Genomic DNA, 15815 nt, shown 5'->3' with positions numbered 1-15815 from the left:
AGGGAGATTGTCACCTACAGGATGGTCACCTACAGGGAGATAGTCACCCCTACAGGCAGATGGTCATCTACAGGGAAGTGGGCACCCCTACAGGGAGATAGTCACCCCTACAGGGAGATGGTCACCCCTACAGGGAGATGGTCATCTACAGGGAAGTGGGCACCCCTACAGGGAGATAGTCACCCCTACAGGGAGATGGTCACCCCTACAGGGAGATGGTCACCTACAGGGAGATAGTCACCCCTACAGGGAGGTGGTCACCCCTACAGGGAGATGGTCACCTACAGGGAGATGGTCACCTACAGAGAGATAGTCACCCCTACAGAGAGATGGTCACCCCTACAGGGAGATAGTCACCACTACAGGGAGATAGTCACCCAGACAGGGAGATAGTCACCTACAGTGAGATAGTCACCACGACAGGGAGATGGTCACCCCTACAGGGAGATGGTCACCCCTACAGGGAGATAGTCACCTACAGGGAGATAGTCACCCCTACAGGGAGATGGTCACCACTACAGGGAGATGGTCACGTACAGGGAGATGGTCACCCCTACAGGGAGATGGTCACCCCTACAGGGAGATTGTCACCTACAGGATGGTCACCTACACGGAGATAGTCACCCCTACAGGGAGATGGTCAACTACAGGGAGATGGTCACCCCTACAGGGAGATTGTCACCTACAGGATGGTCACCTACAGGGAGATAGTCACCACTACAGGGAGATGGTCACCTACAGGGAGATGGTCAACCCTACAGGGAGATTGTCACCTACAGGATGGTCACCTACAGGGAGATAGTCACCCCTACAGGGAGATAGTCACCTACAGGGAGATGGTCACCCCTACAGGGAGATAGTCACCCCTACAGGGAGATGGTCACCCCTACAGGGAGATGGTCACACCTACAGGGAGATTGTCACCTACAGGATGGTCACCTACAGGGAGATGGTCACCCCTACAGGGAGATTGTCACCTACAGGATGGTCACCTACAGGGAGATAGTCACCCCTACAGGGAGATGGTCACCTACAGGGAGATGGTCACCCCTACAGGGAGATTGTCACCTACAGGATGGTCAGCTACAGGGAGATAGTCACCCCTACAGGGAGATGGCCACCTACAGGGAGATGGTCACCCCTACAGGGAGATTGTCACCTACAGGATGGTCATCTACAGGGAGATAGTCACCCCTACAGGGAGATGGTCATCTACAGGGAAGTGGGCACCCCTACAGGGAGATAGTCACCCCTACAGGGAGATGGTCACCCCTACAGGGAGATGGTCACCCCTACAGGGAGATGGTCACCTACAGGGAGATAGTCACCCCTACAGGGAGGTGGTCACCCCTACAGGGAGATGGTCACCTACAGGGAGATGGTCACCTACAGGGAGATAGTCACCCCTACAGGGAGATGGTCACCCCTACAGGGAGATAGTCACCACTACAGGGAGATAGTCACCCAGACAGGGAGATAGTCACCTACAGTGAGATAGTCACCACGACAGGGAGATGGTCACCTCTACAGGGAGATGGTCACCCCTACAGGGAGATAGTCACCTACAGGGAGATAGTCACCCCTACAGGGAGATGGTCACCACTACAGGGAGATGGTCACGTACAGGGAGATGGTCACCCCTACAGGGAGATGGTCAACCCTACAGGGAGATTGTCACCTACAGGATGGTCACCTACACGGAGATAGTCACCCCTACAGGGAGATGGTCAACTACAGGGAGATGGTCACCCCTACAGGGAGATTGTCACCTACAGGATGGTCACCTACAGGGAGATAGTCACCACTACAGGGAGATGGTCACCTACAGGGAGATGGTCAACCCTACAGGGAAATTGTCACCTACAGGATGGTCACCTACAGGGAGATAGTCACCCCGACAGGGAGATGGTCACCTACAGGGAGATGGTCACCCCTACAGGGAGATTGTCACCTACAGGATGGTCACCTACAGGGAGATAGTCACCCCTACAGGCAGATGGTCATCTACAGGGAAGTGGGCAGCCCTACAGGGAGATAGTCACCCCTACAGGGAGATGGTCACCCCTACAGGGAGATGGTCATCTACAGGGAGATAGTCACCCCCACAGGGAGATTGTCACCCCTACAGGGAGATGGTCAACCCTACAGGGAGCTGGTCACCTACAGGGAGATAGTCACCCCTACAGGGAGGTGGTCACCCCTACAGGGAGATGGTCACCTACAGGGAGATGGTCACCTACAGGGAGATAGTCACCCCTACAGGGAGATGGTCACCCCTACAGGGAGATAGTCACCACTACAGGGAGATAGTCACCCAGACAGGGAGATAGTCACCTACAGTGAGATAGTCACCACGACAGGGAGATGGTCACCCCTACAGGGAGATGGTCACCCCTACAGGGAGATAGTCACCTACAGGGAGATAGTCACCCCTACAGGGAGATGGTCACCACTACAGGGAGATGGTCACGTACAGGGAGATGGTCACCCCTACAGGGAGATTGTCACCTACAGGATGGTCACCTACACGGAGATAGTCACCCCTACAGGGAGATGGTCAACTACAGGGAGATGGTCACCCCTACAGGGAGATTGTCACCTACAGGATGGTCACCTACAGGGAGATAGTCACCACTACAGGGAGATGGTCACCTACAGGGAGATGGTCAACCCTACAGGGAGATTGTCACCTACAGGATGGTCACCTACAGGGAGATAGTCACCCCTACAGGGAGATGGTCACCTACAGGGAGATGGTCACCCCTACAGGGAGATTGTCACCTACAGGATGGTCACCTACAGGGAGATAGTCACCCCTACAGGCAGATGGTCATCTACAGGGAAGTGGGCACCCCTACAGGGAGATAGTCACCCCTACAGGGAGATGGTCACCCCTACAGGGAGATGGTCATCTACAGGGAGATAGTCACCCCTACAGGGAGATGGTCACCCCTACAGGGAGATGGTCACGTAAGGGAGATGGTCACCTACAGGGAGATAGTCACCCCTACAGGGAGATGGTCACCCCTACAGGGAGATAGTCACCACTACAGGGAGATAGTCACACCGACAGGGAGATAGTCACCTACAGTGAGATAGTCACCCCGACAGGGAGATGGTCACCCCTAAAGGGAGATGGACACCTACAGGGAGATGGTCACCCCTACAGGGAGATAGTCACCTACAGGGAGATAGTCACCCCTACAGGGAGATGGTCACCCCTACAGGGAGATGGTCACCTACAGGGAGATGGTCACCCCTACAGGGAGATGGTCACCTACAGGGAGATAGTCACCTACAGGGAGATGGTCACCCCTACAGGGAGATAGTCACCCCTACAGGGAGATGGTCACCTACAGGGAGATGGTCACCCCTACAGGGAGATGGTCACCTACAGGGAGATAGTCACACCTACAGGGAGATAGTCACCCGACAGGGAGATGGTCACCTACAGGATGGTCACCTACAGGGAGATAGTCACCTACAGGGAGATAGTCACACCTACAGGAGATGGTCACCTACAGGGAGATGGTTACCCCTACAGGGAGATAGTCACCTACAGGGAGATGGTCACCTACAGGGAGATGGTCACCCCTACAGGGAGATGGTCACCCCTACAGGGAGATGGTCACCTACAGGGAGATGGTCACCCCTACAGGGAGATAGTCACCTACAGGGAGATGGTCACCTACAGGGAGATGGTCACCCCTACAGGGAGATGGTCACCTACAGGGAGATGGTCACCCCTACAGGGAGATAGTCACCTACAGGGAGATGGTCACCTACAGGGAGATGGTCACCCCTACAGGGAGATGGTCACCTACAGGGAGATAGTCACCTACAGGGAGATGGTCACATCTACAGGGAGATGGTGACCTACAGGGAAATGGTCACCTACAGGGAGATAGTCACCTACAGGGAGGTGGTCACCTACAGGGAGGTGGTCACCTACAGGGAGATGGTCAGCTACAGGGAGATAGTCACCCCTACAGGGAGATGGTCACCTACAGGGAGATGGTCACATACAGGGAGATAGTCACCCCGACAAGGAGATGGTCACCTACAGGGAGATGGTCACCTACAGGGAGATGGTCACCCCAACAGGGAGATAGTCACCCCAACAGGGAGATAGTCACCTACAGGGAGATAGTCACCTACAGGGAGATAGTCACCCCGAGAGGGAGATAGTCACCTACAGGGAGATAGTCAACCCTACAGGGAGATGGTCACCCCTACAGGGAGATAGTCACCCCGACAGGGAGATGGTAACCTACAGGGAGATGGTCACCCCTACAGGGAGATGGTCACCCCTACAGGGAGATAGTCACCTACAGGGATATGGTCACCTACAGGGAGATAGTCACCTACAGGGAGATGGTCACCTACAGGGAGATGGTAACCTACAGGGAGATAGTCACCTACAGGGAGATGGTCACCTCTACAGGGAGATGGTCACCTACAGGGAAATGGTCACCTACAGGGAGATGGTCACCTCTACAGGGAGATGGTCACCTACAGGGAAATGGTCACCTACAGGGAGATAGTCACCTACAGGGAGATGGTCACCTCTACAGGGAGATGGTCACTTACAGGGAGATAGTCACCTACAGGGAGATGGTCACATCTACAGGAAGATGGTCACCTACAGGGAGATGGTCACCCCTACAGGGAGATGGTCACCTACAGGGAGATAGTCACCTACAGGGAGATGGTCACATCTACAGGGAGATGGTGACCTACAGGGAAATGGTCACCTACAGGGAGATAGTCACCTACAGGGAGGTGGTCACCTACAGGGAGGTGGTCACCTACAGGGAGATGGTCACCTACAGGGAGATAGTCACCCCTACAGGGAGATGGTCACCTACAGGGAGATGGTCACATACAGGGAGATAGTCACCCCGACAAGGAGATGGTCACCTACAGGGAGATGGTCACCTACAGGGAGATGGTCACCCCAGCAGGGAGATAGTCACCTATAGGGAGATAGTCACCTACAGGGAGATGGTCACCTACAGGGAGATAGTCACCCCAACAGGGAGATAGTCACCTACAGGGAGATAGTCACCTACAGGGAGATAGTCACCCCGAGAGGGAGATAGTCACCTACAGGGAGATAGTCAACCCTACAGGGAGATGGTCACCCCTACAGGGAGATAGTCACCCCGACAGGGAGATGGTCACCTACAGGGAGATGGTCACCCCTACAGGGAGATGGTCACCCCTACAGGGAGATAGTCACCTACAGGGAGATGGTCACCTACAGGGAGATAGTCACCTACAGGGAGATGGTCACCTACAGGGAGATGGTAACCTACAGGGAGATAGTCACCTACAGGGAGATGGTCACCTCTACAGGGAGATGGTCACCCCTACAGGGAGATAGTCACCTACAGGGAGATGGTCACATCTACAGGAAGATGGTCACCTACAGGGAGATGGTCACCCCTACAGGGAGATGGTCACCTACAGGGAGATAGTCACCTACAGGGAGATGGTCACCTCTACAGGGAGATGGTCACCTACAGGGAAATGGTCACCTACAGGGAGATGGTCACCTCTACAGGGAGATGGTCACCTACAGGGAAATCGTCACCTACAGGGAGATAGTCACCTACAGGGAGATGGTCACCTCTACAGGGAGATGGTCACCTACAGGGAGATAGTCACCTACAGGGAGATGGTCACATCTACAGGGAGATGGTCACCTACAGGGAAATGGTCACCTACAGGGAGATAGTCACCCCGACAGGGAGATGGTCACCCCTACAGGGAGATGGTCACCTACAGGGAGATGGTCACCCCTACAGGGAGATAGTCACCTACAGGGAGATAGTCACCCCTACAGGGAGATGGTCACCCCTACATGGAGATGGTCACCTACAGGGAAATGGTCACCCCTACAGGGAGATGGTCACCTACAGGGAGATAGTCACCTACAGGGAGATGGTCACCCCTACAAGGAGATAGTCACCCCTTCAGGGAGATGGTCATCTACAGGGAGATGGTCACCCCTACAGGGAGATGGTCACCTACAGGGAGATCGTCACCCCTACAGGGAGATAGTCACACCTACAGGGAGATAGTCACCCGACAGGGAGATGGTCACCTACAGGATGGTCACCTACAGGGAGATAGTCACCTACAGGGAGATAGTCACACCTACAGGAGATGGTCACCTACAGGGAGATTGTTACCCCTACAGGGAGATAGTCACCTACAGGGAGATGGTCACCTACAGGTTGATGGTCACCCCTACAGGGAGATGGTCACCTACAGGGAGATGGTCACCCCTACAGGGAGATAGTCACCTACAGGGAGATGGTCACCTACAGGGAGATGGTCACCCCTACAGGGAGATGGTCACCTACAGGGAGATGGTCACCCCTACAGGGAGATAGTCACCTACAGGGGTATGGTCACCTACAGGGAGATGGTCACCCCTACAGGGAGATGGTCACCTACAGGGAGATAGTCACCTACAGGGAGATGGTCACATCTACAGGGAGATGGTGACCTACAGGGAAATGGTCACCTACAGGGAGATAGTCACCTACAGGGAGGTGGTCACCTACAGGGAGGTGGTCACCTACAGGGAGATGGTCACCTACAGGGAGATAGTCACCCCTACAGGGAGATGGTCACCTACAGGGAGATGGTCACATACAGGGAGATAGTCACCCCGACAAGGAGATGGTCACGTACAGGGAGATGGTCACCTACAGGGAGATGGTCACCCCAACAGGGAGATAGTCACCTATAGGGAGATAGTCACCTACAGGGAGATGGTCACCTACAGGGAAATGGTCACCCCTACAGGGAGATAGTCACCCCTACAGGGAGATGGTCACCCCTACAGGGAGATGGTCACACCTACAGGGAGATTGTCACCTACAGGATGGTCACCTACAGGGAGATGGTCACCCCTACAGGGAGATTGTCACCTACAGGATGTTCACCTACAGGGAGATAGTCACCCCTACAGGGAGATGGCCACCTACAGGGAGATGGTCACCCCTACAGGGAGATTGTCGCCTACAGGATGGTCATCTACAGGGAGATAGTCACCCCTACAGGGAGATGGTCATCTACAGGGAAGTGGGCACCCCTACAGGGAGATAGTCACCCCTACAGGGAGATGGTCACCCCTACAGGGAGATGGTCACCTACAGGGAGATAGTCACCCCTACAGGGAGATGGTCACCCCTACAGGGAGATGGTCACCTACAGGGAGATGGTCACCTACAGGGAGATAGTCACCCCTACAGGGAGTTGGTCACCCCTACAGGGAGATAGTCACCACTACAGGGAGATAGTCACCCAGACAGGGAGATAGTCACCTACAGTGAGATAGTCACCACGACAGGGAGATGGCCACCCCTACAGGGAGATGGTCACCTACAGGGAGATGGTCACCCCTACAGGGAGATAGTCACCTACAGGGAGATAGTCACCCCTACAGGGAGATGGTCACCACTACAGGGAGATGGTCACCTACAGGGAGATGGACACCCCTACAGGGAGATGGTCACCCCTACAGGGAGATTGTCACCTACAGGATGGTCACCTGCACGGAGATAGTCACCCCTACAGGGAGATGGTCACCTACAGGGAGATGGTCACCCCTACAGGGAGATTGTCACCTACAGGATGGTCACCTACAGGGAGATAGTCACCACTACAGGGAGATGGTCACCTACAGGGAGATGGTCAACCCTACAGGGAGATTGTCACCTACAGGATGGTCACCTACAGGGAGATAGTCACCCCTACAGGGAGATCGTCATCTACAGGGAAGTGGGCACCCCTACAGGGAGATAGTCACCCCTACAGGGAGATGGTCACCCCTACAGGGAGATGGTCACCTACAGGGAGATAGTCACCCCTACAGGGAGATGGTCACCCCTACAGGGAGATGGTCACCTAAGGGAGATGGTCACCTACAGGGAGATAGTCACCCCTACAGGGAGATGGTCACCCCTACAGGGAGATAGTCACCACTACAGGGAGATAGTCACACCGACAGGGAGATAGTCACCTACAGTGAGATAGTCACCCCGACAGGGAGATGGTCACCCCTACAGGGAGATGGACACCTACAGGGAGATGGTCACCCCTACAGGGAGATAGTCACCTACAGGGAGATAGTCACCCCTACAGGGAGATGGTCACCCCTACAGGGAGATGGTCACCTACAGGGAGATGGTCACCCCTACAGGGAGATGGTCACCTACAGGGAGATAGTCACCTACAGGGAGATGGTCACCCCTACAGGGAGATAGTCACCCCTACAGGGAGATGGTCACCTACAGGGAGATGGTCACCCCTACAGGGAGATGGTCACCTACAGGGAGATGGTCACCCCTACAGGGAGATAGTCACACCTACAGGGAGATAGTCACCCGACAGGGAGATTGTCACCTACAGGATGGTCACCTACAGGGAGATAGTCACCTACAGGGAGATAGTCACACCTACAGGAGATGGTCACCTACAGGGAGATGGTTACCCCTACAGGGAGATAGTCACCTACAGGGAGATGGTCACCTACAGGGAGATGGTCACCTACAGGGAGATGGTCACCTCTAAAGGGAGATGGTCACCCCGACAGGGAGATGGTCACCTCTACAGGGAGATGGTCACCTACAGGGAGATGGTCACCTACAGGGAGATAGTCAACTACAGGGCGATGGTCACCTACAGGGAGATGGTCACCTCTACAGGGAGATGGTCACCTACAGGGAGATGGTCTCCTACAGGGAGATAGTCGCCCCTACAGGGAGATAGTCACCCCGACAGGGAGATGGTCACCTACAGGGAGATAGTCACCCCTACAGGGAGATAGTCACCTACAGGGAGATGGTCACCTACAGGGAGATATTCACCCCTACAGGGAGATGGTCACCCCTACAGGGAGATGGTCTCCTACAGGGAGATAGTCACCTACAGGGAGATGGTCACCCCGACAGGGAGATGGTCACCTCTACAGGGAGATAGTCACCCCTACAGGGAGTTAGTCACCCCTACAGGGAGATGGTCACCTACAGGGAGATGGTCTCCTACAGGGAGATGGTCACCTACAGGGAGATGGTCTCCTATAGGGAGATGGTCACCAACAGGGAGATGGTCTCCTACAGGGAGATGGTCACCTACAGGGAGATAGTCTCCTACAGGGAGATAGTCACCCCTACAGGATGGTCACCTACAGGGAGATAGTCTCCTACAGGGAGATGGTCACCTACAGGGAGATAGTCACCTACAGGGAGATGGTCACCCCTACAGGGAGATGGTCACCTACAGGGAGATGGTCACATCGACAAGGAGATGGTCACCTACAGGGAGATGGTCACCTACAGGGAGATGGTCACCTACAGGGAGATAGTCACCTACCGGGAGATGGTCCCCTATAGGGAGATGGTCACCTACAGGGAGATGGTCTCCTACAGGGAGATAGTCACCTACAGGGAGATGGTCACCTCTACAGGGAGATGGTCACCTACAGGGAAATGGTCACCTACAGGGAGATGGTCACCTCTACAGGGAGATGGTCACCTACAGGGAAATGGTCACCTACAGGGAGATAGTCACCTACAGGGAGATGGTCACCTCTACAGGGAGATGGTCACCTACAGGGAGATAGTCACCTACAGGGAGATGGTCACATCTACAGGGAGATGGTCACCTACAGGGAAATGGTCACCTACAGGGAGATAGTCACCCCGACAGGGAGATGGTCACCCCTACAGGGAGATAGTCACCTACAGGGAGATGGTCACATCTACAGGAAGATGGTCACCTACAGGGAGATGGTCACTCCTACAGGGAGATGGTCACCTACAGGGAGATAGTCACCTACAGGGAGATGGTCACCTCTACAGGGAGATGGTCACCTACAGGGAAATGGTCACCTACAGGGAGATGGTCACCTCTACAGGGAGATGGTCACCTACAGGGAAATGGTCACCTACAGGGAGATAGTCACCTACAGGGAGATGGTCACCTCTACAGGGAGATGGTCACCTACAGGGAGATAGTCACCTACAGGGAGATGGTCACATCTACAGGGAGATGGTCACCTACAGGGAAATGGTCACCTACAGGGAGATAGTCACCCCGACAGGGAGATGGTCACCCCTACAGGGAGATGGTCACCTACAGGGAGATGGTCACCCCTACAGGGAGATAGTCACCTACAGGGAGATAGTCACCCCTACAGGGAGATGGTCACCCCTACATGGAGATGGTCACCTACAGGGAAATGGTCACCCCTACAGGGAGATGGTCACCTACAGGGAGATAGTCACCTACAGGGAGATGGTCACCCCTACAAGGAGATAGTCACCCCTTCAGGGAGATGGTCATCTACAGGGAGATGGTCACCCCTACAGGGAGATGGTCACCTACAGGGAGATCGTCACCCCTACAGGGAGATAGTCACACCTACAGGGAGATAGTCACCCGACAGGGAGATGGTCACCTACAGGATGGTCACCTACAGGGAGATAGTCACCTACAGGGAGATAGTCACACCTACAGGAGATGGTCACCTACAGGGAGATGGTTACCCCTACAGGGAGATAGTCACCTACAGGGAGATGGTCACCTACAGGTTGATGGTCACCCCTACAGGGAGATGGTCACCTACAGGGAGATGGTCACCCCTACAGGGAGATAGTCACCTACAGGGAGATGGTCACCTACAGGGAGATGGTCACCCCTACAGGGAGATGGTCACCTACAGGGAGATGGTCACCCCTACAGGGAGATAGTCACCTACAGGGGTATGGTCACCTACAGGGAGATGGTCACCCCTACAGGGAGATGGTCACCTACAGGGAGATAGTCACCTACAGGGAGATGGTCACATCTACAGGGAGATGGTGACCTACAGGGAAATGGTCACCTACAGGGAGATAGTCACCTACAGGGAGGTGGTCACCTACAGGGAGGTGGTCACCTACAGGGAGATGGTCACCTACAGGGAGATAGTCACCCCTACAGGGAGATGGTCACCTACAGGGAGATGGTCACATACAGGGAGATAGTCACCCCGACAAGGAGATGGTCACGTACAGGGAGATGGTCACCTACAGGGAGATGGTCACCCCAACAGGGAGATAGTCACCTATAGGGAGATAGTCACCTACAGGGAGATGGTCACCTACAGGGAAATGGTCACCCCTACAGGGAGATAGTCACCCCTACAGGGAGATGGTCACCCCTACAGGGAGATGGTCACACCTACAGGGAGATTGTCACCTACAGGATGGTCACCTACAGGGAGATGGTCACCCCTACAGGGAGATTGTCACCTACAGGATGTTCACCTACAGGGAGATAGTCACCCCTACAGGGAGATGGCCACCTACAGGGAGATGGTCACCCCTACAGGGAGATTGTCGCCTACAGGATGGTCATCTACAGGGAGATAGTCACCCCTACAGGGAGATGGTCATCTACAGGGAAGTGGGCACCCCTACAGGGAGATAGTCACCCCTACAGGGAGATGGTCACCCCTACAGGGAGATGGTCACCTACAGGGAGATAGTCACCCCTACAGGGAGATGGTCACCCCTACAGGGAGATGGTCACCTACAGGGAGATGGTCACCTACAGGGAGATAGTCACCCCTACAGGGAGTTGGTCACCCCTACAGGGAGATAGTCACCACTACAGGGAGATAGTCACCCAGACAGGGAGATAGTCACCTACAGTGAGATAGTCACCACGACAGGGAGATGGCCACCCCTACAGGGAGATGGTCACCTACAGGGAGATGGTCACCCCTACAGGGAGATAGTCACCTACAGGGAGATAGTCACCCCTACAGGGAGATGGTCACCACTACAGGGAGATGGTCACCTACAGGGAGATGGACACCCCTACAGGGAGATGGTCACCCCTACAGGGAGATTGTCACCTACAGGATGGTCACCTGCACGGAGATAGTCACCCCTACAGGGAGATGGTCACCTACAGGGAGATGGTCACCCCTACAGGGAGATTGTCACCTACAGGATGGTCACCTACAGGGAGATAGTCACCACTACAGGGAGATGGTCACCTACAGGGAGATGGTCAACCCTACAGGGAGATTGTCACCTACAGGATGGTCACCTACAGGGAGATAGTCACCCCTACAGGGAGATCGTCATCTACAGGGAAGTGGGCACCCCTACAGGGAGATAGTCACCCCTACAGGGAGATGGTCACCCCTACAGGGAGATGGTCACCTACAGGGAGATAGTCACCCCTACAGGGAGATGGTCACCCCTACAGGGAGATGGTCACCTAAGGGAGATGGTCACCTACAGGGAGATAGTCACCCCTACAGGGAGATGGTCACCCCTACAGGGAGATAGTCACCACTACAGGGAGATAGTCACACCGACAGGGAGATAGTCACCACGACAGGGAGATGGCCACCCCTACAGGGAGATGGTCACCTACAGGGAGATGGTCACCCCTACAGGGAGATAGTCACCTACAGGGAGATAGTCACCCCTACAGGGAGATGGTCACCACTACAGGGAGATGGTCACCTACAGGGAGATGGACACCCCTACAGGGAGATGGTCACCCCTACAGGGAGATTGTCACCTACAGGATGGTCACCTGCACGGAGATAGTCACCCCTACAGGGAGATGGTCACCTACAGGGAGATGGTCACCCCTACAGGGAGATTGTCACCTACAGGATGGTCACCTACAGGGAGATAGTCACCACTACAGGGAGATGGTCACCTACAGGGAGATGGTCAACCCTACAGGGAGATTGTCACCTACAGGATGGTCACCTACAGGGAGATAGTCACCCCTACAGGGAGATCGTCATCTACAGGGAAGTGGGCACCCCTACAGGGAGATAGTCACCCCTACAGGGAGATGGTCACCCCTACAGGGAGATGGTCACCTACAGGGAGATAGTCACCCCTACAGGGAGATGGTCACCCCTACAGGGAGATGGTCACCTAAGGGAGATGGTCACCTACAGGGAGATAGTCACCCCTACAGGGAGATGGTCACCCCTACAGGGAGATAGTCACCACTACAGGGAGATAGTCACACCGACAGGGAGATAGTCACCTACAGTGAGATAGTCACCCCGACAGGGAGATGGTCACCCCTACAGGGAGATGGACACCTACAGGGAGATGGTCACCCCTACAGGGAGATAGTCACCTACAGGGAGATAGTCACCCCTACAGGGAGATGGTCACCCCTACAGGGAGATGGTCACCTACAGGGAGATGGTCACCCCTACAGGGAGATGGTCACCTACAGGGAGATAGTCACCTACAGGGAGATGGTCACCCCTACAGGGAGATAGTCACCCCTACAGGGAGATGGTCACCTACAGGGAGATGGTCACCCCTACAGGGAGATGGTCACCTACAGGGAGATGGTCACCCCTACAGGGAGATAGTCACACCTACAGGGAGATAGTCACCCGACAGGGAGATTGTCACCTACAGGATGGTCACCTACAGGGAGATAGTCACCTACAGGGAGATAGTCACACCTACAGGAGATGGTCACCTACAGGGAGATGGTTACCCCTACAGGGAGATAGTCACCTACAGGGAGATGGTCACCTACAGGGAGATGGTCACCTACAGGGAGATGGTCACCTCTAAAGGGAGATGGTCACCCCGACAGGGAGATGGTCACCTCTACAGGGAGATGGTCACCTACAGGGAGATGGTCACCTACAGGGAGATAGTCAACTACAGGGCGATGGTCACCTACAGGGAGATGGTCACCTCTACAGGGAGATGGTCACCTACAGGGAGATGGTCTCCTACAGGGAGATAGTCGCCCCTACAGGGAGATAGTCACCCCGACAGGGAGATGGTCACCTACAGGGAGATAGTCACCCCTACAGGGAGATAGTCACCTACAGGGAGATGGTCACCTACAGGGAGATATTCACCCCTACAGGGAGATGGTCACCACTACAGGGAGATGGTCACCTACAGGGAGATAGTCACCTACAGGGAGATGGTCACCCCGACAGGGAGATGGTCACCTCTACAGGGAGATAGTCACCCCTACAGGGAGTTAGTCACCCCTACAGGGAGATGGTCACCTACAGGGAGATGGTCTCCTACAGGGAGATGGTCACCTACAGGGAGATGGTCTCCTATAGGGAGATGGTCACCAACAGGGAGATGGTCTCCTACAGGGAGATGGTCACCTACAGGGAGATAGTCTCCTACAGGGAGATAGTCACCCCTACAGGATGGTCACCTACAGGGAGATAGTCTCCTACAGGGAGATGGTCACCTACAGGGAGATAGTCACCTACAGGGAGATGGTCACCCCTACAGGGAGATGGTCACCTACAGGGAGATGGTCACATCGACAAGGAGATGGTCACCTACAGGGAGATGGTCACCTACAGGGAGATGGTCACCTACAGGGAGATAGTCACCTACCGGGAGATGGTCCCCTATAGGGAGATGGTCACCTACAGGGAGATGGTCTCCTACAGGGAGATGGTCACCTACAGGGAGATAGTCTCCTACAGGGAGATAGTCACCCCTACAGGATGGTCACCTACAGGGAGATAGTCTCCTACAGGGAGATGGTCACCTACAGTGAGATAGTCACCTACAGGGAGATGGTCACCCCTACATGGAGATGGTCACCTACAGGGAGATGGTCACCCGGACAGGGAGATGGTCACCTACAGGGAGATGGTCAGCTACAGGGAGATGGTCACCTACAGGGAGATAGTCACCTACCGGGTGATGGTCACCTACAGGGAGATGGTCACCTCTACAGGGAGATGGTCACCTACAGGGAGACAGTCACCTACAGGGAGATGGTCACCTACAGGAAGATGGTCACCCCTGCAGGGAGATGGTCACCTACAGGGAGATGGTCACCCCGACAGGGAGATGGTCACCTCTACAGGGAGATGGTCACCTACAGGGAGTTGGTCACCTACAGGGAGATAGTCACCTACAGGGCGATGGTCACCTACAGGGAGATGGTCTCCTCTACAGGGAGATGGTCACCTAAAGGGAGATTGTCCCCTACAGGATGGTCACCTACAGGGAGATAGTCACCTACAGGGAGATAGTCACACCTACAGGAGATGGTCACCTACAGGGAGATGGTTACCCCTACAGGGAGATAGTCACCTACAGGGAGATGGTCACCTACAGGGAGATGGTCACCTCTAAAGGGAGATGGTCACCCCGACAGGGAGATGGTCACCTCTACAGGGAGATGGTCACCTACAGGGAGATGGTCACCTACAGGGAGATAGTCACCTACAGGGCGATGGTCACCTACAGGGAGATGGTCACCTCTACAGGGATATGGTCACCTACAGGGAGATGGTCTCCTACAGGGAGATGTTCACCTCTACAGGGAGATGGTCACCTACAGGGAGATGGTCACCTACAGGGAGATGTTCACCCCGACAGGGAGATGGTCACCTACAGGGAGATAGTCACCCCTACAGGGAGATAGTCACCTACAGGGAGATGGTCACCTACAGGGAGATATTCACCCCTACAGGGAGATGGTCACCCCTACAGGGAGATGGTCACCTACAGGGAGATAGTCACCTACAGGGAGATGGTCACCCCGACAGGGAGATGGTCACCTCTACAGGGAGATAGTCACCCCTACAGGGAGTTAGTCACCCCTACAGGGAGATGGTCACCTACAGGGAGATGGTCTCCTACAGGGAGATAGTCACCTACAGGGAGATAGTCACCCCTACAGGGAGATAGTCACCTACAGGGAGATAGTCACCTACAGTTAGATGGTCACCTACAGGGAGATGGTCACCTACAGGA

The sequence above is a fragment of the Hypanus sabinus genome, chromosome 4 (genome assembly GCF_030144855.1).
Source record: "Hypanus sabinus isolate sHypSab1 chromosome 4, sHypSab1.hap1, whole genome shotgun sequence".
NCBI classification, from domain to species: Eukaryota; Metazoa; Chordata; class Chondrichthyes; order Myliobatiformes; family Dasyatidae; genus Hypanus; species Hypanus sabinus.
This window is presented reverse-complemented; position numbering follows the sequence as displayed.